Source organism: Diabrotica undecimpunctata, chromosome 1 (genome assembly GCF_040954645.1).
Source record: "Diabrotica undecimpunctata isolate CICGRU chromosome 1, icDiaUnde3, whole genome shotgun sequence".
NCBI classification, from domain to species: Eukaryota; Metazoa; Arthropoda; class Insecta; order Coleoptera; family Chrysomelidae; genus Diabrotica; species Diabrotica undecimpunctata.
In genome coordinates, this window is record NC_092803.1 from 62,439,847 (window position 1) to 62,462,344 (window position 22,498).

Below are 22,498 nucleotides of genomic sequence, written 5' to 3' on the forward strand. Positions count from 1 at the left end.
TTTGATTATTCAAATGATATTTTTTTGCAAAATACATGTACATGTGAATGACACTTAGTAATAAACATACACAATGATGAAGTTACAATAATTAAAATCCACCTAGGTGCTGTTTGTAAGCATTAGGCAATCCCCATAACACTTCAAATTTAATAAAACAATTTAAGAGGGATTAGGTAGGTACTTTATTAAATTCTTATCTATAACAATCACATTGTGCAAATAAATTTAGTGTACATTATGCATTTTATATATGAGGCGGTGAAAGGAAAAGTGGTGCAAGTCACTTTTTTTATAGAATAGAGATAATTGCATATTCAAAATCACCATATTTAAATCTATCAGACGCAACAGTGGTGTAAGTCATAAGTCTTCCATTTGCTCACAGATAGCAGCACAAACTTGACAGTCAAACAAAATCTCTGTTGTAGTAGAGGAAATAGTGGTGCAAGTCAGACTTACATTACTATTCCGTCATTCCTATGACAGTTGTTTAGTTGTTTAATATTTTGTAGTTGTAATTTTTCAATACAATGGATGACGATAGTTTAAGTGATGTGAGTGATGAGCCTAGTATTTTCGCTTACTCAGGAGATGAGGAGTGGGTACCTTCTGATTCTCAACAAGAAAGTATTGGTATGTTAAACTTGTGTATTATATTTATTTGTATAAAATAAAAACTAAACTCAAAATGTTGAATTCTCTACACCAACAATAAATAAATTCGTATAAATAGAACAACGTTTTTGAGTGTTATTTTAATAAAGTTGGTTTGTTTTAGACAGTGAATCAAATAAGGAAGTCCCTCCGCAAGACCATGAAAGCAAAAGTAATAGAGAAGTAGAAGTTCAACAACCCAAGAGAGCACGAAAACGACAGAGGCATGAAAATAAAAAAGAAAAAATAAAGCGACTTCGCAACTCAGGTTGTGAGTATAAGACAACAAAAGGAAAAGTAGTGCTAGGTAAAACTGTTTCAAACAACAACTGTTTTTACAATAAAAAATGTTTTGAAAATATGTCACGTGAAGACATAAAAAAAGCATTTTATTAAACAAAAGAAACCTGAAACAAAACGTCCTAGGGGATCAGTCACGACCTGGTAAGACAGTGTCTAACCAATATTTCATTCAAAAACAAATCGAAACCACAAAAGTATGTAAAAAATACTTTCTTGGAACCTTTCAGATATCTGATGGCCGAATGTCACGGGCCATTAATAAGATAAAACAAGGGGGACCACCTGGTTCAGATAATGAAGGCCATGGTATACCAACTAATAAAATATCTGAAGAACGTATGACCTGTGTCCGGAAACATATTCAAAATTTTATATCTTACCAAGAATCCCAATCGTAGGTATCTATCTTCTAACCTTAATGTTACCCTGCTGTATCGTTTGTACAGTGAGTACTGTCAGGAACAAGTTACTGTCCCCGTTTCCAGTGATATTTATCGCCGTACATTCAATAATGAGTACAACCTTCATTTTCATGTACCACAAAAAGATACGTGCTCTAAGTGTGATGCTTACAAATTAAAAAAAGCTGCAACAACAGATGCTAATGAGATAAAACAGATTGAAGTTGAGCACGAACTCCATCTTAAGAAGGCCGAGCTTGCACGTTCTTCTATAAAAAAAGATAAAGAAAAGGCCCAGACTGACGATTCTTACTATGCATTCACTTTTGACTTAGAGAAAGCCCTACCTTTCCCAAAACTAACCACATCTATCGCATACTATAAACGTAATATGTACATTTACAATTTGGACTGCCATGAGCTATCATCTGGCTTAGGCTTCATGTATGGATGGGATGAAACAACAGCTTCGAGAGGATCTCAGGAAATCAGTGCCTGTGTCACAAAGCACATAGAATTACGTGCAGCAAATTCAAAGCATGTTGTCACAGCTGCACCGGCCAAAACAGAAACTAAAATTTTGCTTTGGCCTTGTTACGGTTAGTTCAAAGTGAAAACAATAGTATCGAAATAATTGATCACAAGTTTATGGTAAGTGGACACTCTTACTTACCAAACGACTCAGACTTTGGTTTAATTGAAACTAAATCATGTCAGTCGACGGCTAGTTGCGTCCTTTGTGATGCACCTCACAGATGTGGCACCACGAACTGCCCTAAGTTCAGGACTGCACTTCAAACAGTTCGGAATTCTGAGAAGAATCAAGTCCAAGCACCACGAGCGGTGGAGCAATCGCCGGGCCTAGTTACGGAAGCCCCCTAGTTCCTAAGACCTAAAAAAAAATAAGACAAGGGTAGGATTTTGAAATGGCTGCACAAGGGACAAAAAGACTGAAGATACTCCAAGTAAACATCGGGAGGGCCAACATGGCACACCATCTGATATATGCAAAAGCCCTCGAGATTGGAGCAGACCTACTTGTTGTCCCTGAGCCCAACTAAAAACAAAGGCTGGATAGCGGATATAACCGCAGATGTCGCTATATACATAATGAATAAGAAAGTATGCATAAATAAGATTGTCAAGAAAAAGGGGCACGTGTTAATTAAAATAGGAAGCCTGGCTATTATTGCCTGCTATATCTCCCCGAATATCAGCCTGATGCGCTACAAAGAACAGGTCGAGAATATCATAATGACATCACAAACATATCGGGATTTTATACTTGCTGGCGACGTGAACGCCAAATCAATCATATGGGGGTCTCTAGTGCTAAACAATGGAAAACCCACATTTGTGAGAGGAGAGAGTCGAAGTCACATAGATATTACCCTTGTGAATATAAAAGTTATGCCAGAAAGATTGCGGGCTGGGAGGTGTTGGAGGATAATCTCTACACTTTTCACAGATACATAGTCTTTGAAACTGGCATCAAGGTTTCGAAGATCGGCCGGAAAAAAGTAACCTTTAATAAAGAAGCTTATACGAGGCAGATAAGTAACCTACAAGAAGACGACACTACCGAATTCCAAGATCTCAGACAGAAAATTATTAATGCATACACTTCAAGTAGCTCCACCGAGAACGTCACATATACAGTGCCATACTGGTGGAATGATGAGATCCAGAGCAAGAGAGCCGAATGTTTTAGACTCAGGCGTACGGCACAAAGTTATAGGACTCCACAACACACTGAAAATTACAAGTGAGCTAAAAAAGAATTGGGTAGAGAAATTAAACGGGCGAAGCACTCTTGCTGGCATAACCTTTGCACAGCACTAGAAGATGATGTATGGGGCGAAGCCTATAGAATTGTCACAAAAACATTAAGAACAGAGACCTCATACAGCCTTTGTAAAAAAAAACGGAAGGAAATAGCTAATACCCTATTTCCTGCTAAGCCCCCACAGCAGTTCACTCAAAATAATGTCAACGTTCGACCTGTTGATATTTCGACTGAAGAAATAGCAATAGCGACAAAAAGTAATAAATTACGAAAAGCAGCTGGTCCTGACGGTGTGCCTCCTGAGGCAATAAAGATCATCATAGAGAAAAATCCTGAGATGGTTCGGAGGATCTTCAATGAACTTCTCCAGAAGCAAATGTTTCCCATAATGATTAAACAGGCAAGACTGACGTTAATACCTAAACCGGGCAGGGATCCCGAGATTGCCAACTCATACAGGCCGATCTGCCTTCTAGACAGCCTGGGGAAATTTTATGAAAATCTTATTTAAAATCACCTAGAAGACGAATTACAGATAAATGGAAGTATATCTGACAAACAGTACGGATTCAGGAAATCTAGATCATTAATCGATGCGGTAAAAGAAATAGTTGACACTGTAAAAAGGACGAGAAAGAAATGGGAAGCCCTCGTGATGTTTGATGTGAGAAACGCTTTCAACTCAGCCAACTGGGGTCACATTATCACCTCACTGGAAAAAACAAATGTGTCAGATTATTTGATCAATATAATTAAGGACTACCTCAATGAAAGGTATGTCCAAGTGGCAAAACCTAAAGACCTGAAAACATCAGCAGGTGTACCGCAAGGATCCGTACTAGGACCAATGCTTTGGAACATTTTATATAATGAAATCCTAGAAATCGACTATGGAGCAGAGACCAAAGCTATTGCATACGCAGACGATTTAGCTCTACTCATTCATTGTAACAATAACTTGGAGTTAGAAATGTTAGTCAACAGAAGCTCTAGAAAAGTCAAAAGATGGATGGTGAAACAAGATCTAGAGTTGGCAACAGAAAAAACAGAAATTCTGATCTTGAAAGGCCCTAGAGCCCGCCCAAACCTGGCTTTTGTAGTAGGTAGTACAAGTATAGAGCCTACGTACTGTGCTTAATATCTGGGCATCCAACTAGACACAGGTATAAGATTTACAAAGCACCTGATGAAAGTAGTCCAAAGAGTAGAAAAGAGAACCGCGGCATTAATAAAAATTATGCCAAATATCGGCGGTCCAAGTGCCCTCAAAAGAAGAATGTACCTTTAGATTGTGCATTCTACCCTCTTATACGGCGCTCCCGTATAGTACGAAGCCTTGAGAATGGCTAAGTATAAAGAACTGCTTGCAAAGGCACAAAGGAAGCCTCTACTAAAGGTAGCAAGTGCATACCGGACTACTTCTACGATTGTCCTACAGGTCATAACAGGTACGCTCCCCATTCACCTCCTAGCTAAATAAAGAGACACTTTATATAACAGAGAAAACGGTCATTTACCGGAAATAAAATCCGAAGTAAGATCACATATGCTCCAAATATTGCAAAATGAATGGGAGGCACAAACGGAGAAGGCACAATGGACCAAAATGCTAATCCCTGATGTGGTAACTTGGTCTAAATGTAAGTTCAGAAGGTTAAATTATTTTTTTACACAATTTCTCACCGGCCATGGCTCCTTTAGGTCGTACACGTATAGAATAAAGAAGACAACAAATGATTTGTGTATAGATTGTGGTGTCATAGATGACGCAGAACACTGCATTTTTGCTTGCACTACTTTCCAAAGAGAACGGAATAATCTAATATTAAGGCTAGGAGCGATAACGCCCAACAATCTGATACAGAAAGCGACGCAAAACAAAGAATCCTACGATGTTACTGTCGACATAATTACGCAAATTATAAAGAAAAAGGAGACGCTAGAAAGAGCGAGACAGGAACAGGGTGGTTGAGGTAACAAATTACATAATACGCTGTCATGAGTTCTTTACAGCTCGGCTGCACGACGGAATAGACGGCACCTGCACAGCCAGATCTGTAATTATATTACGTACGTAGTTTTCACGACCTCATGCCTTGTTTAATTCACATTCCTTTCTTGTCAGGCTGAACACACCTGCACTTTTTATGAACCCATATTTTGTTTCCCCACAATTACCGTCTCTGCATATCATTTTAAGTGGTTCTTATCGTTTTTAGGTAAGAACCCCTTTACAATATTCTCCCAAATTTTCAGACTGCACAAGGCATCTTAATGTTTCGTTCACCGATTGAACTCGTCCGAGGGTGCCTTGTCCGAAGAAGGGGTGGTTTTTAGTTGGTAGGCGACTGGTCAGGGGTGCATGTGGCGCATATAATCCATACTTTGGATGCTATGTCCTAGCATGTGCTCCTTTCCGGATCGAATCCAACAGTACTAGGGACATCTTCCCTAGTCGGTTTAGAACCTTTCCACCTCAGTCCAAAAAAAAAAAAAAATTGAAACTCACTCTAAAGGCAAACTGATTTATGTGCCTGAATATTGGTTTTCAGTCATAGTTCGGTGTAGAAAGAAAAAAGCTTTCATTTTCACAAAAATGCTTAGAGAAGATTTTAAAGATCTAAAAAATCTCACTTAATCAATTTCAAAAAGAAAAACCAATACGGATAACCAACCAGTGTCATGGTTAAAAATGCAGTGGATTAGAGTCAAAAAAGATGAGCCATTTTTACTGTTCTATAAAGAAACATTAAATGAAGATTTTTTCTTTTCACAAATTAATATCCTTCGAAGCAAGCAGAAGGGAAGACCAACATTGTTGAAAAATCTTTAACTGGATTGCCTGTACACAGCACCTCGACCAGTCATGCCAGCTAAAAAATGGGATATGTGTGATTTACTACCATACATTCCTCCAGTCCACCACGCTTATTTTAGAAATCTTATATCATCTGATGAAGTCAATGACGAAGCTGGACCACTTCCTGATATAGAAGAAAACAATGACTAATAAACTAGTGAATTTATATTTAATTTTCTAATGTAAAAACAATAAACATGTTTTGCTTTCTTTACATTCTCTTTAAACTCTTAAAGGAAAAGTGGTGTAAGTCATTTCACCCCTTAAAAACTACCTTTAACCTAGTTTTATCTGTACAAAAATGTTAGTAGAGTTGAACATGTTCTTGGTAAATAAAAAATATCACAAGCATGTTTATAAATGTTCCATATATTTAATTACAATGTTTCTAGTAAAACCTTTTATATCTCAAAATGATGCTCAGATGACTTACACCACTTTTCCTTTCAACGCCCTATATATCTATCTCTTATATCTTTTTATATCTTTTTTTAGTGTTTATACAAAATAAACTGGCACATTCACTTGAAGGGCTAGAATCAAACACCTTAGTACTTTTTAAATATTACATTAGCACATCAAAGCAATATACCACAATATATTGGTTAAACAGGAATATTAGCAAATCACAATTTTTCTCACTATAAACACAACAGATCATATTTTAACTATGGTCAATAAAGGTGGCTTTTTCTGTAGATAGTTTAAAAAATAATTAGTTCTTTTCAAGAACTAACTCAAGAACTCAAATAATTAGTTCTTGTGCTTACTAGCTACCTCAAAAAAAGGTTTAATCAGATTTCTGGCTCGTACAAAGACTTATTCTAGTAAATGTTGCAATTTGCTTATCAAACACCTTTTTACCCGACTCAAACCGCACACTGTCCCCTGGATTTTTATTTTCTGTCCCAAACTTTGAAGATAATCTTTTCACTATTTTCAGGTCGGTCGCAGGATTAACGTGATCTGGGCTATAAATAGTCGTTACAGAACTTTTATTATTGCATTACTTTCTTGAGTAACGTAACAATAATTTTGGACACAATCATAGATATTACATTCATATTCTAGTAGTTAAAAAAAAAAATTTAAAGCAAAAAAAAAGATTATGTTATTATTGTGTCTTCTACTGTTCCGCACAATGTTTAGTACACTACACCAAATGCCAATCTGCGCTTGCACGAAGTTTTCAGGCAGATATTACTGGGGTGTACCTAGATCCTTGTGGACAAGTCAAGTTGTCTCATTAATCACTAAGAGGAATACTGATATAAGCAATATAATAACATATCCCTTTTTACACCAAACTTTATGCACTATTTTGTAAGAGCCTCTTTTGAAACAATCAACCTAACATACAAATTCATCTACATTGACTTGTCCCCTTTTACATACAATTAACACATAGTTTTTTAATCTGCATTTGAGTTAATCCCGTTTCCCTGCTGCCTGCTGTCTGCTTGGTTTAGGTCTAGGTGTATAACATGATCTGGAAAAGTTCTGAAACTTTTTTTTTAAGAGTCGCAATTAATTCTATTAAGAATTACATTTCATATTTGATTTGACGGTTTGACTTATTGGAAAATATTTAAAAAAGGAAAACTAATTATGTTGTTGTGTATTAGTTTGGCGCTTAATAAAAAGGAATTACAGGCTACTCACACGGCCTAGATTTAGCAGCCATATAGCATAATAGCAAAACATGGCATGTAAAAATCGTTCTTTAATAGAAAATGGGAGTTACTTGTTTCCATACATTATTACATGCTACTAGTTTCATTATGGCTGTAATCTGTTGGTTCTTTTAAATATAAGTTTGTACTTCTCATGAGAAGTAACCTACATTAATATCGATTTTTCTCTACGTTTGCAGTACACAAATGTAGATGGCTGCACGTAATACGCTTCCACATATATTTTTTAATTTTATGAAGAACTAAATTATAGTTTTTGGCTTCAAATTTTAATTACCGGTCAATACTAATTTATCAGTAATGACAAGTAATTTATCGCTTCAATGCAAAACATAATAATATAATAGGTAAAATATAATTGAGTTTCAATCAAATATTAATGTAAATATTTGCACATTTAATTACCATGCTACATAAACTTGATTTAATAAAGTGATTGTTGCCTATTTATAAAAAACAAGCACAATTTAAATAATAAATAGTAAAACAGGCGAGTATAATTTGAACAAATCAGAACAAAATGTTAACAGATATATTAATTTTCCTATTTGACATAAGAAATAAAAACTATATTCCTATTTAAAATTTCAACTAAAATAAAAAATTTAATGTTTCTCAACCACGAGCATATAAATTTTTAACGCCCTGTATATGACAAATTTGTAAAAAGAATTATAGCTAGTTTTACGAGAGTGTTTCGCAGAATTGTTTACTAGCCCCATGAACAATGTATTTCAAGTAAACAATTAAAGACAATTAAGTTTTCGAGATATGCAGGTAGGAAACTCATTAGCCCGTACGGTACATAGTAGAAAGTTTAAATCTACCTTTGTGTTCACCATCCAGCTTTCATTTATCACGGCCACTGCTGGACATAGGCCTCCCTTAAACTCATCCATTCTTTGTATTAAGATTCTCAAAAATAGATAAAAATTTGATTATTTGTTTAAAATAGAATAAGGATACGGAATTTTATTTCTTTCTTGGAACTCCATAAAGACAACAAGATACGTAAATTTGAAAATTTGTTTAGATTAAGGAGAGAGGTAGTTTTGGGTAAATAATGCAACATGATTGAAACTTGGTTTTGATTGGATGGAAAATTTATTGTGGGGGAACGATTTGGAAGTCGAAGGATGAATAGGGAGAGTGTGGCAGTGTGTTTTGTTCGATCGAAAGGAAAAGTCCAGTTTGGAGTGCAGTGTACTAAAAAAAGGAAAAAGCCAGTTTGTGTTTGAAAAATTACAAGGCATCATTAAACAAATCGTGGAACGAGTAATAGGCCAAGTCGAGAGATAATATAAATCCTTGAGTCTAAAGTATCCATTATTGTGTTAAGTGCTTCAAAAAGTTGAAAAATTGCATCAGGAGAAAGCCGGAACGAGTACGGTACGAAGCAGTAAAAGGAAACTAGAACAAAATTTGGCAGAGGAGCAGAGACATTCCGGGAAAACGTGGACGAGTTTTTCTTTGATCGCAATACTAGCAAGTAAGGAAACGTTGTTAGGAGTAAAGACATGGTAGAATCATCAGCAAAGGGTAGTCGTTTTCTGTTATGATATGAATGTATTGTTGTTCGTGTTAAATACCACATTTTATATATCAAAAAAATTGAACATCGAGAACATTCTGTAAAGCAGAAGAAGAGAGATTCACAGTTATTGATTGAAAAAAATTTTGGAGGCAAAGAGAAATAAGATTCAGCCCACGTCAGTTCAGACCACGTCAGCGCATACCGTTCCCGCGCATACAGCGAGTATAAAAGCAGCCACACAGGGTAAGACCGGTTGTCACTCGTCACTGAGGAGTAGGCAGATTGAGACTTCAGTACCAAGAGACAGTTCTGGTATTTATACAGAACACGATACTGGTACGTCTCGAGTGAGGGGAGTAGGCAGATTGAGACCCCGAACTTGAATGGAACCGTATCACTCTTGATAATGGCTCCAAAATGGGTGCCGAAACGTCGAGTAATAAATTCTCAACGCGGTTCTTCCCGAGAACTAAGTAATTTTCATTCATCTGACCTCGGAAATTTATAAATACATATATATATATATATATATATATATATATATATATATATATATATATATATAATATATATATATATATATATATATATATATATATATATATATATATAAAACAACAATGATACAAATAATACGTGAAGTCATACGTGATAATTACTTTTATGATATTGTGGATAAAACTACAGACGTCTGTGGAAGATACATAGTTCATTTGCCTATTGGCGAACTAGAGGAACATGGTCCAGGAAGCTCATTTTTGTTTTATGTGCAATAAATTTTTAAGTGAAGATTAAACAGTTGTGGTTGATAGTAGAATTACTTGATCCGTTTTAATAAAAAAATATTTAAATATCAGAAACTAGAGCCAACCGCACAATTATGGGTAAAATACTTTCGGATGGTGTCCATTGCAAAGGAGTTTATAAGAACAGAACTTGTGGGAGATTTGAAGAGACCAATGACTCAGCCACACTTGAACAATTTATGAATATCCAGCAAGAGGAAGAAGAAGAAATCGAAGACGACTTGACTATTAAAGTAGACTTTTAGGAGTATGTGTCTAATTAAAATATCTAAAGAAATCAAAACAATAGTTAACCCAGTAAATTAAATTATCCTATAATTGTCATGACAGTTAGTGAAGTACTTACAGGTAGCATGGAAATGTGTGCATATTATGTATAATGTGACCCTTAGAATCGTGATATCTCAGGAATGGCATCTCTTAGGAAAAAATCGTTAAGACCATTTTTGTACAGAATTAAGATTTACAATATGGGTTTAAGGTTTTTTTTAACCTAACGCTTTCGAGAAAAATTCAAAAAACTTGAAATTTTGACCTTTACCCTCAAATAATTTTTGTAGCCCATATACGATCGATGGGGATATTTTAAACTTTATTTTTGTAATGGTAAAAGAAAAAGTAGCCAATAAAGTGGTTCCAAAAATAATGTAAGAATCAACTAACCGGATAAATCTAGATTTATTAAACTATTTCTTCGGGCTGTTAGGTCGTTGTCTTGTGAGATTAGTTCCCGCCGTTTCGCCAACACTAGGGGTTGGCATCTCCTGGAGATGTTACTGCTTCGCTTGTAAACTGAAAATGACGGTGCGTTGTACCATTGTAGTGTTGGTCGTGTGGGTTTTTGGGTGTTTTTCTTGTGTTTGGATGGCTGAGCTGTCCTGTTTTAGGCTTTTGCCTCTTCAGGACGTGTTTTCCTTTGTATTGGGTGTATGGCACTGGATTTTGGTTGTGTCGACTGGTGTGCTGTGTGTTGTTTGTTGGAGGTTGCTGCTCTCATCTAGTCCTGGACAATCGGGGGCGAAAGGTATGTAAGTGAACGGTTCTTTTTAGAATTATGTTTTGATCTAAAACAGAATTATTAAGTATATGAAAATGAATTATAGTTTATTAATTTATAAAATTTTGTATGAATATCGCGACGCGTGAGGGCAGCTGTGGACTGGTACCTCAAAAAGCCGACGGGGTATCGTTGTGCAATGGGATCGGAACCACAGAAAACCGATCCCCCCCCCCCCCGTCGGTGACAGTTCGAAGTGAACATTTAGTATTATAATAAGCGACGGTAAAAGAGGGGAGTTGCCTCCTGTATATCAATGTATTCATCAGGGAGCTCGTTGCTGGCGAGTTCCAGCAGAATGGCGGGTAGGAATGGGAGTTTGGGTTTAGGTTTTCTTCTGAATACATTGCCGAGGGATAAGCAGGTAGTTTTAAGGATGCTTTGGGCTCTGACGTTTTGGCCCCGGATGGTGCGAATTGTATAACCCCTGCTCAGAGAGGAAAGCCTCTCATTGATTAGCTGGATGTTCGACAGGCGATGAATGAGTGCGGAAGTATAGTCGTATCATTTTCTGTTTAGTTTACGTAAGATTCTCCTTTCCAGTGTTAGTAGCCTATTGTTGAGATGTTTGGGCATCACAGCACAAATACAAGATTTGTACGCGATGACCGGTCTGATGAATGTTTTGTATGTATGGATAAGTGTACGTGAGTGTGTGCGGCCGAATTTGCCACTAACAGCGTTAAGAAGTCCGAGTCGGCTCCTAATCTTATTACAGGTTCTGTCAATATCGTCACTCCAGCGTAATGTTTGTGTAAACAGCACACCGAGATATTCGATCTGGTATCGGAGTCAGAGTCGTTCTCCCCACAAACTTAGATTGTGCCTTTCGGTGATGATAGGTGTGATGTATTAACTGCGATATGGGTGTCTGAAAAGGATCATCTGTGTTTTGTTTGGGTTAGATGTGACTCTCCATCTCTGACACCATTGTTCAACAAGGAGCAGATGATTTTGAGCTGACCTAAGTGTAGAATCGACGTTTATTATTGTTGTAAGAAGTGCTGTATCGTCTGCGTATAGTAGAGTAGTTGTATTATTGTATCTAGGATTAGGGAAGTCGCTATTGTAAATTGAGTAGAGTATTGGTGCCAACACGGAACCCTGAGGTACTCCTTGAGGAAGATACCTAGTGAAACTTTGCCGTCGTTCAGACTTTGTGTTAAGTGTGTGACGATTTCTGTCAATGCCGTTTTGCTTGAGTACCCTTCTCTAAAGCGGAATTGGTAAGGTGGGATGATATTGTGTTCTGTGGTGAAGTCTACGAGTCTTTCTTTGAGAATTCTCTCGGAGACTTTCGCCAGGACGTTAAGGAGAGATATCGGCCTATAAGAGTGTGGATCGGTACGTGGCTTGCCTTTTTTCAAAAGCATAAATGTATTGGCTACTTTCTAAGGTTTTTGGGAAGTAGCAGAGTTTGAGAGTGGCATTGACTATGTTCGTCAGGTATAGAGTGACGCTCAGCGGGAGATGTTGCACGCAGTTTCTGGCAATATTGTCGGGCCCCGGTGCATTTGATTTGCCTATTACGGAGGCAATATTTATATTTCCCACTCGCCTCCCCTCCACTGGTTTCGGCTGGAGGGGGCGTGTCGTCGTTTGTAGTAGCTTTTCTTTTTTCGTGTTTGGCGGGAAGGGTGTTTGTGGATTTTAATATTGGTATCCATGTCTTGTTAAGTTTCAGTCCCTCTTTTATCCGATTAAAATTATTTGGGTGCTTATATATTTTCACCGCTTCCCGATACAACCGCGGGTAGTACTGTGAAGTTTTGTCCAGCATCTGCGTTTCTTCAAACAGTATTCGATGTTCTCCGCTTCCCAAGGCATGTTCAACAAATGAACATAAAAGCCATTGTCGTTTAGGACATATCGACAAATCTGCCGTTGCCGAACACGCGAGCGATCGCGTTCGTCGGAGCCTTAGAAGAAATCTAACTAAGCAAGTGTTGGCGTGTATTGATATTTAGAGAGATCACTTAAGAAAAATTATAATATTCATAATGTCATAAAAGGTAAGACGTTTAGTGAAATACCTATAGATTGTTCAATATCCGTTATTATAAGCGCTATTTTGGTTTATTGCAGGTAAATATGGATAACAACATCGAAAACAAGTTACTAAAATGATATGAAGAGATAGACAGCGATGTGGAACCACTGAATTCTGATAAGGACAGTGATCCTGAAGATATCATGAAATAAAGCGGCCAAGATGATGGTTATCCAAGATTTTAAGGCAAACATAAAACACCATGGTTAAAACATAAGAAACACTCTCCCAAAATTAAGACCAAAGCTTGTAATATTGTTATGAATAATATTGTAAAATATACAAATCAAAAACTGGATATGATGAGAGTGTTTTATACTTGCTCTAAATTTACTCCGGCAAACAACCTGTAATGAATAATTACTTTTTCTCTGTACCCTTAGCCAACTCTTTATTGAACGATTATTGCTTGACAACCATAGGTACTTTTCGTAAAAACAAACAACAAATTCCCCCTGAGTTGACAAACGTAAAAGAAAGACCTTTATGTAGTAGAATGTTTGCATATGGTGATGATGGAAACAAGTGTGTACTTGTATCATATGTACCAAAAATAAATAAAAATGTACTACTACTTTCAACACTACACAGCGATGGTTTCATTGATGAAAATACCAAAGAACATACCATGAAGCCAGAGATTATTACTGATTAAAACCTCACAAAAGGCGGAGTGGATATTGTTGAAGAAATGAAGGCAGAATACTCGGTGACTCGATTTAGCAATCGCTGGACGTTTACTGTTTTTTGTGGCCTACTAAATATTTTAACTAGAAACAGCTAAATAATTTATAACAATAACACTAATATTGTAACATTTCGAAGAACATTGCGGAGCTTGGCAAGCAACTTTTAATGCCCCATCTTCAACGACGTTCCAATATCCCAAATCTGTCTTCTCAGTTGAGACTCAGGATCCAAAATATAACCGGAGAAAAGCCATCAATTTCTCAAGGGGCAACTCCAACTATAAAACCAAGATCTTCTTTTTGCCCTGTAAGTAAGAACAGGTTTACAAAACATTATTGTACTAACTGTAAGTTGCCGATATGTAAAGAGCACACTTGGTTAACAAATTTTACTTGCCACCACTGCCTAGAAAAGGAAAAAAATCTAATTTTAAGTTAATAGCCAATAAACTTAACCAATAAGTACTTATGACTCATTTATTTGACCTATACCCATATGTTAGATAAAATCTAAAACGTTAGTGATGGCATAATTTTTTGAGGTGCGAGTAATGAAAAGTTAATACACACCATTTGATTTAAGAAATTTGTTCTCTACAAATTTCATCCTGTATTTATATTAAAAAATTTACTTTTTCTTTATAAATTAAGTTTTAAATCTGTTACAGATTTTTTACAACTGTTAAGTATTATATATTTTTTTACCGCTTTACATTTTCCGGAATTTTATGCCAAATCGATATTAGGCTAGTGTTCTTGAAAATTTAAATATATTTCGTTTTTCTTGGGATCTAAAATATTCAAATCGAAACAACATGTTTTTGCTTTTAGAAATAATCCCCTCAACCTTCACAATATCTAACTCAAAACCGTCGTCGTAGAAACAGAACGGATGGTCATGTTTTAAAAATAAATATTCGATACTAATGTTTTGTAATGCTGATATAAGCCGTAATTTACGTATTTATTATTAACATAGAAAACTATTATTTCTAGATTTCTCAGAAAATATTATAATTTTTTCTTCTTGTCGCATTAATAATCTCAAATAAGAGAATCGGATGTTGCTGTTACCAATCTGTTGCTATTGCCTTTATCTGTTGCAATGTTTTCCCTCTGTAAATTCCATTTACCAGGATTTCCTGAATTTATTCTTTTTAAACGTACATCTTCTTCTTCTTTTCTATCTTTTGGTCGCTATAACTGTTTTACTAATCTATTCTCGTCCATTTTAGTAAGGTGAACATACCAATTCAATTTTTTTTAGTTGTCTCTATTTCTGCATTTTTTACCCCTTTCTGATATTTTCGTTGTTTTTCTATTCAGCTCCATCTTTCCAGCTATTTGTCTCAGTTGCTTTATTTCCGCTGCAGTTATGGTATTGGTGTGTCTTATATTTATAACTCATGTCTCGCTTGCATATAACATTGTGGATACTGTGATTGCGTTATACATGTAGGTGCAATTTCTTTTCCTGACAGATCCTAAATTCCTTTATAAATAAGGTATTACTTTATTGCATATTAGGAAATACGTTGCTTTGTTTTACATAGTACAGCATTTTTCATACAAAAATCATTTTACGTCATTCACGATTTACGACGTCAAAAACGTACAGCGTTGACAAAACATTAAAATAGTTAATAAGTGAGGAGTTTTTAACCAGCCATTCGCTTGATGTCATTAGTCCATCTGGTTTGCGGTCTACCTCTACTTCTCTTGTTTGCTTCTGGTTTCCAGTCAATAGTTCGCTTCGTCCAACGTTCGTCCTCCATTTTTTCTATGTGTGCTGCTCAGTTCCATTTTAACACGATAATCTTTCTGATTACGTCTGTAACTTTTGTCCGTCTTCTTATTTCTTCATTGGACTTACGATCACTGAGCTTAATGTTGAGCATTCTCCGTTCCGTAGCTCTCTGAGTCACTTCGAGTTCGTGGACTATGTTGTTATTAAAAGCCCATATGTCAGTACCGGCAGCACATACTGATCGAAAGTTTTTGTCTTTAAAGCATTTGGTAACTTTGATTTAAATACGATATGATAAAAAACTATGATAAAAATTGTAATCTTCCGAATGCTGCCCATGCTAACGAACCTCTTCTATTTAAGTCAACTAAGTTAAGCTTTGTTAATTCGATTTTAGATATTTATAATGCTCAACCTTTTCTATAGTATTATTGTCCAGAATTATATCCTTAGTTATATCTAAATTTTACTTCTTCACAGTAATTAACTTTTTCAAAAATTGCTAAAAATGTAGGTTACTGTAATTGTATGACGTAATTCAATGACGTATGATGTATATATTTATTTATGTCATTGGGTAAGATAAACCCGCACTTACTTTAAAAATAAAATAACGTTTGATAAACGGCAACCGGTTTCCAAAATAAATTAAAATTAAAACTAAATAATATTAAATAGAATTAAATAAAGGCAAATAAAATTAAATAAATTTAAATCAAGGTAAACAGAATTAGGTAGAATGAAATACCTAACAATTGAATAAAATTAAGTAAAATTAAGTAAAAGCTATACCTTTAAAAATGCTACTATACCCTTTCTGCTTCATTTACAATGTAAAATGCCATAAGAAAATACTAAGGTTCATTCTACTCATTTTGAGAGTTTTGTTGTGAGGGTAGAATAGTTCGTCAGATCGTGATGTATGATACATTATTGGACAGAAAAGTGGATAGTGAATCTGTTGAGATAGAAAAAGCACACATTGCGACATTGCTAAGAGGGCATCTTCTTTGTTATTGGTTCGATTGGAGCGTGTGATACGTGATATTAAAGGAAAGAATATCACGAATATATTAAGATAGAAAAAACAAACAAGACGACTACCAAAAGGACACTACATAGTGTCTTCATTATTAATGAACGTGTAGTTACCAGAAAAAAACTAACAAGACTACTAAAACGGCATTACATAGTATCATCATATAATGAACGTACGTAGAGATATACAAAATATCATTAGGCACTATTAATAAAAATAGATTTACTATAAGACAAATTGTAATTTATTGACTTAAAAAGGCGTTTGGCTAAATGCAAAATAAACAACTGATCGAGTGATAAACACGCGACATATTAAAGGTGTAATAAATAAAAGGGGAAGATATGACGAATATATTCAGAGAGAGAAAACAAACAAGGTGACTACCAAAAGGGTACTACAATCTTTATTATTAATGAACTTATAGCGACATACGAGATATCATAGGGCACAATAGATAAAAATAGATTTACTATAATTTATATATATATATATATATATATATATATATATATATATATATAGATATATATATATTAAAATACAAGTTTTGATTTATTGACTGAAAGAAGGCCTCTGGCTGTATAAAAAATAAACAACTGATCTAATTCTAACATGCGACATATCAAGTGAAAGGGGCAGATATAACGAATGTATCTAGATAGAAAAAATAAACAAGACAACTACTAAAAGGGTACACGGTATCTTCGTAAATAGAAAGAAATTATTAGATGGTGGCAAAACGAGGACAAGGAATCATATTTTATGTATATGCCTATATGAAAATCACTATAAAAGAAGGCAGTAATTGATCAAAAATTTAGCTTCACTCTACACATTCACGTTATTAATGCAGCTTATAAGAAGAAAACTTCACTATTCATAGTTTAATGTACAAAAAAATATTTCACAGCCTTAACATTAAGAAAAGTTTAGGCCAGTTTAGGCTTTTGGTTTACAGCCAAAGTATTAAGAAATTTGCGAACGAAAGGAATAAGGATAAAATATTCTGATTCTAGCATATATGGCACACATTCATATGTATATGGAATAAGTCTGTACACATATAAAATGCAATACGGATCATAGTCCAATAGAAAAATAAAAGAAAAAACAATTTACTAGGCCAATAGAACATTCACATGATTGGACTCAACTAATTCGGAAAGTAGAGAGAAGACATTAAATTTAGTTACAGAAATGCAGAGCTCCACGTTTCTTAATTTTGGTAGCTAATTTAGTTCCATACTAGTTAACACCAAAACTAATACTCAGAATAACAAACTAACTGTAGACAGTTTCGTTGACTCGTTAGATTTAAAAAAGGTGAGAAAAAAACTACAAATTTATTATTTAAGGAGGCATATAACAAGCATGTGCCTATAACAATAGAAAAAAAACATACCGTCGGTACACGGTAATGGATTTTTAAGGTTTTACAATGTCATGAAAAATCATAACTTTCAAAAGTCTTAATTATTTTTTTATAAAAAGCTTAAATTGGCCGTAGGGTATTAAAGCGTTTTATCAAAGTAAATTTCAAAAAATATTTTTGTTAAACTAGTCACATTCGTTAAGTAGGTATTGAATATTTTTTTATTGCTTTGCACTTAGGCGAAATGAAAAAAATGAATAGCAGTACATTTTATTGCCAAAGTAAGCGGTTATTATCCACAAACAAATAAAAAAAGCACCTAAACATATTAGCAAAAACACAGTAATCCTAAAATTTAATTTTCTCAACAACACAAAACTAATCTTCTTCCGAATCTTCGCTGAAATGAGGTTCTGGGAGATTATCTGTAACAGTTTTATTTACCTTTATAGAATTAAAAAAGTTATGATAACTTTTTGGTGTAGTCATGTCATGACACATTTTTTGTAAATCTTGATATTTTGTGGCTGAAATGCAATCAACCTCGGAGAACTCTTCATCAAAATTTTTTTTGTAAAACATTTTTATTGTGACTTCTGTTCTTAAATAGCGCAGACAACAAATGTGACGTAAGGGAATTTTGTTAGTATTATAGGAGTTTGACCCGAAATTTTTAAAGTCAAAGAAATCTTGGAAGTTAAGGTTTCTTACCTCAAACGGGATAGACACGGGACTGCTATAACACATACGGACGAGAAAGTACCAAGATGGGCATAATATATCGACGAATTGTTCGATGATGAAAGAGGAGATACGGAGAACATAGAACTTACGTCAGAAGAAATAGGTCCATATATTACAAAAGAAGAAATATTACACGCATTACAAACAATGAAGAGTGGAAAAAGGCTTGGACACTCACATCGACACAACACACAAACGGGCTATAACACAAATACAGAACGTTTTCGGAATATAAATTCCATCATCATCATCAGTGTAACAAAGTGCACATGCCGTGAGCCACTAAAATATATGGGTAAAAACCTTTATATTTTAGTGGCTCACAGCATGGGCACTTTGTTACACTGATGATGATGATGGAATTTATATTCCGAAAACGTTCTGTATTTGTGTTATAGCCCGTTTGGGTGTTTTATTTATACTTTTACTAAAAATTTTGAAATAAAAATTTTTTTGTGATACATGGTATACAGCCAGCTACAGGAACTTAGTTTCCTAGTGGGTTTTTTTATGTATTTTATTGTGTTACAGTAGTCTTATAACTAAGTGTATTTACTGTTAATATAATAGTTTGACAAAAGGTTAACGTTTTAAAATACCTCATTTACTAACTATTCTGATGTTTTGGCAACGCTGTTACCAAATCTTGAATGATGTGCAAGGATTTTTATATGAAAAATGCTATAATAAAAGTTATTGATTTATTTAGTGCCTCACTATTAGAGTTTTAAAATGTATTTAAAACTATACATTTTTATGTGATCTTTCATAATATTATGGATTAAATGTATTTCGTTTTCCACATTATTGAAAACTGAAAAAAGAAATTTTGAAAATGCGATTATATTCTTCATTTTAAAAATCCAATTGACTAGTGTATTGTATTCTTAAATAGTTGACATTTTAAAAATGCCTTACTTATTAATTATTCTGATCTCTTGGCATCGCTGCATATTATGTACTACGTGTGGCCTTACTTTTATAACAATAATCTGGCAACTGTACTATATTTTTGCAAAAGTTTGGTGGAATATGTCCTAGAACAATTTTATTTAACATTTGTTTTCAAATATAGATTTCAGTCCTCTACAAATTCTTATGAATTTTATTGTACAATAATTAGGAAAGCAGGAATTTAACAGTTTAGAAATTTATCATTTAATTTCCTATAGGTGGTTTGACGATTAACCGATTCAGTAAAAATACAGAAAGTATATTTCTTCACAAAATTTGCATATTTCTACCTAGCAAAAACGTTTGAAATTGTAGCGTGCAAATCCGCTACTTTTTAGAATCAATTTTCAAATACCCACATTGCATTAGAGGTCCTCTCATTTAGCCGTGTTTATTTTCATTTTAGAAAATATTTGTTAGTTGGTCCATCTACATTTTGTGTCCGCCCGGTATAATACATTTTCAATTTTATAATGCACATAGTGAGACCCGATTCGGATTTCAAAAGGTATTTCCAATATCCCGAATAGTATTTATTGAGAAAATACTATTGCCATTTTCATTTTGAATCCCTACATTATTTCAAGTAAAATAGTCATTCTTATACGATATTTTATTCCGAAGCAAAATTATTTATCAAGTCGTTAATTTTTTTTGTAATTTTAAAACATTCAAAGTTTGGCAGTCTCAATAGAAATTTCTGCTTCCTTATCAGCTAATACTGACCTTCAGGTAATTTCTTTTGCTGTTATAAATACCACGCTGGTCCCATTGAGTGTCATTTTCTATCGATTCCAGTCGCCAAGTAGGTGTAACGAAAATACGTTCCTAGTTTTTAAGTTTTTTTATTTAATTGCTTAGTTTTCTGTTCACATTTTTATTAACTGGCTAACTCGAATTTGCAGACCTATATTTGTACTTATTTGTATTGTAAATTTTATGCATCAATAAGGTAATGAAAATGTTTTTGGGGTATTTATTTTCCGTGAATGCTATTTAATTCATATATCAGCAGTTATGTTAAATAATAATTATTTTCAAGTTTCATGTTTTAATTTAAAATTTGTTAATTTATAAATATTTGGGATTAAATTAATTTATTTTTATTTATTTATTAAATTGTAGTTTCTAATAGTTATTAAGGGGAGTTTTAAAATAAAACATTTGGGTTCTAACTTTTAGTTTAGAAGTCACATGTAGGATTATTTGTACTGCTGACAGGGGGTATTAGAATTTTATTGGCTTGGGTGGTGGGGGCCCTTCATAAATTTATGCTGCGGGTTATCTACACCTCAATTTCTCTTTTAGGCACCCAGGAGAAGGGCGTGGCCCTGATATTACGATGTTTCGTTCCCAGAAATAATATATAGTAACAGTTCCCCAGAAATAAAGGAAATAATATATAGTAGCAGTTGCCCAAAAATAAAGGAAATATGTAATAGGTACCAGTTCCCAGAAATAAAGGAAATATAATATATGTAATAGCAGTTCTCCAGATGGATCCATCCTTTTAAAACCCAGCAGTTTCACAAACAACAGTTCCAGAGACAACAAATGAAAAATACCAACTGACGCCTCACGAAGAAGATCTTGAGCTGTAGATAACCCAGGACAGCACCGGAAGAAGCCCGCAGACCACAAGCTAAGTTTTTTTTTAATAGAATTTTGTACTTGCCTGTCAACAAGGACAGATTATTTTGTATACAGTAACTTCAATAAATACTAAAATGTAGATCCTTATTGTTACTAATAAATTGAGAGAATAAGGCATTTATACCGAAGTTCATTTCTTTTACTGATAGTGTACCGTATGCATAGGGAATGCAGAGGAGTGGAATAAAAGGACCCACAAAAGTCTCATGCTCGCCGCGTTGATGTTGGCGATGTTATCTTGAATTTGTTTCTTGGTCAATGTTGGCATTATGAAATAAGTTCAATATTTCATCATCAACATGAATACGACAAAATTGGCGCCCCAACTTAGGTTCTACTCTCTGTTTTCTTTGGTATGTGGTGCACTGTTAGTATTGGGTGAATTTTGGTATATCTGTTTTATAACCTATCATTTTATTTTGCTTGATAAGGTATTAATTCATAGTCAGTAATTTGTCTCTCGCTGATATAACTAAATTGCATAAATTTAAAGTATTTTAATTTTTAATAATTGATATTAACTCAGTAATTCATTTACTTTAATATCTTGATCATAAACATACGTGTTTGTATTATTAGGGTTAAATTAGTCGTTGTTTTTTTTTGCCGCTAAGGTGGGATTTTCTTTTGCTGATTGATTGTTTTTCTTCAACACATTTTCCACAATGCCTTTGCCTTTTAACCCGAACCATCTTAAAGCCAGTGAATTGTCTTACGAGATTGAAATTAGAGGTCAAAATGTTCCCAAAACGGTTGATGAGAGAAGACAACTATTACGTGGTCTTCTAACACAGGAGTCTTCAAATCGAAGCACTTCTTCCATTAACGTGGACATGGATTTTGCTGAAAATCTCAAACAAACTTCAGAGTCTGTCAAAAATATTGCTGAGATTGTTGAAGGTTTCATTGGTAGCCGCAAGTCGACACAGTATAAGGCACTTATTGATCGCCTAAGTCATGTTGCCAACCGTCTGCGACGTATGGAAACAAATACGGAGCAGGAGCAAGAGGACAAAAAGGAACTTACGACGAAGTTGTCAATGTTGGAAGGGGTATTAGAGGAGAAAATAACACCTCAGCAGGATTATATTGCAGAGGCACCAGCCTCAACACCAATTGCTTCGCCTGTTAGATTGCCACAGGTAGGAA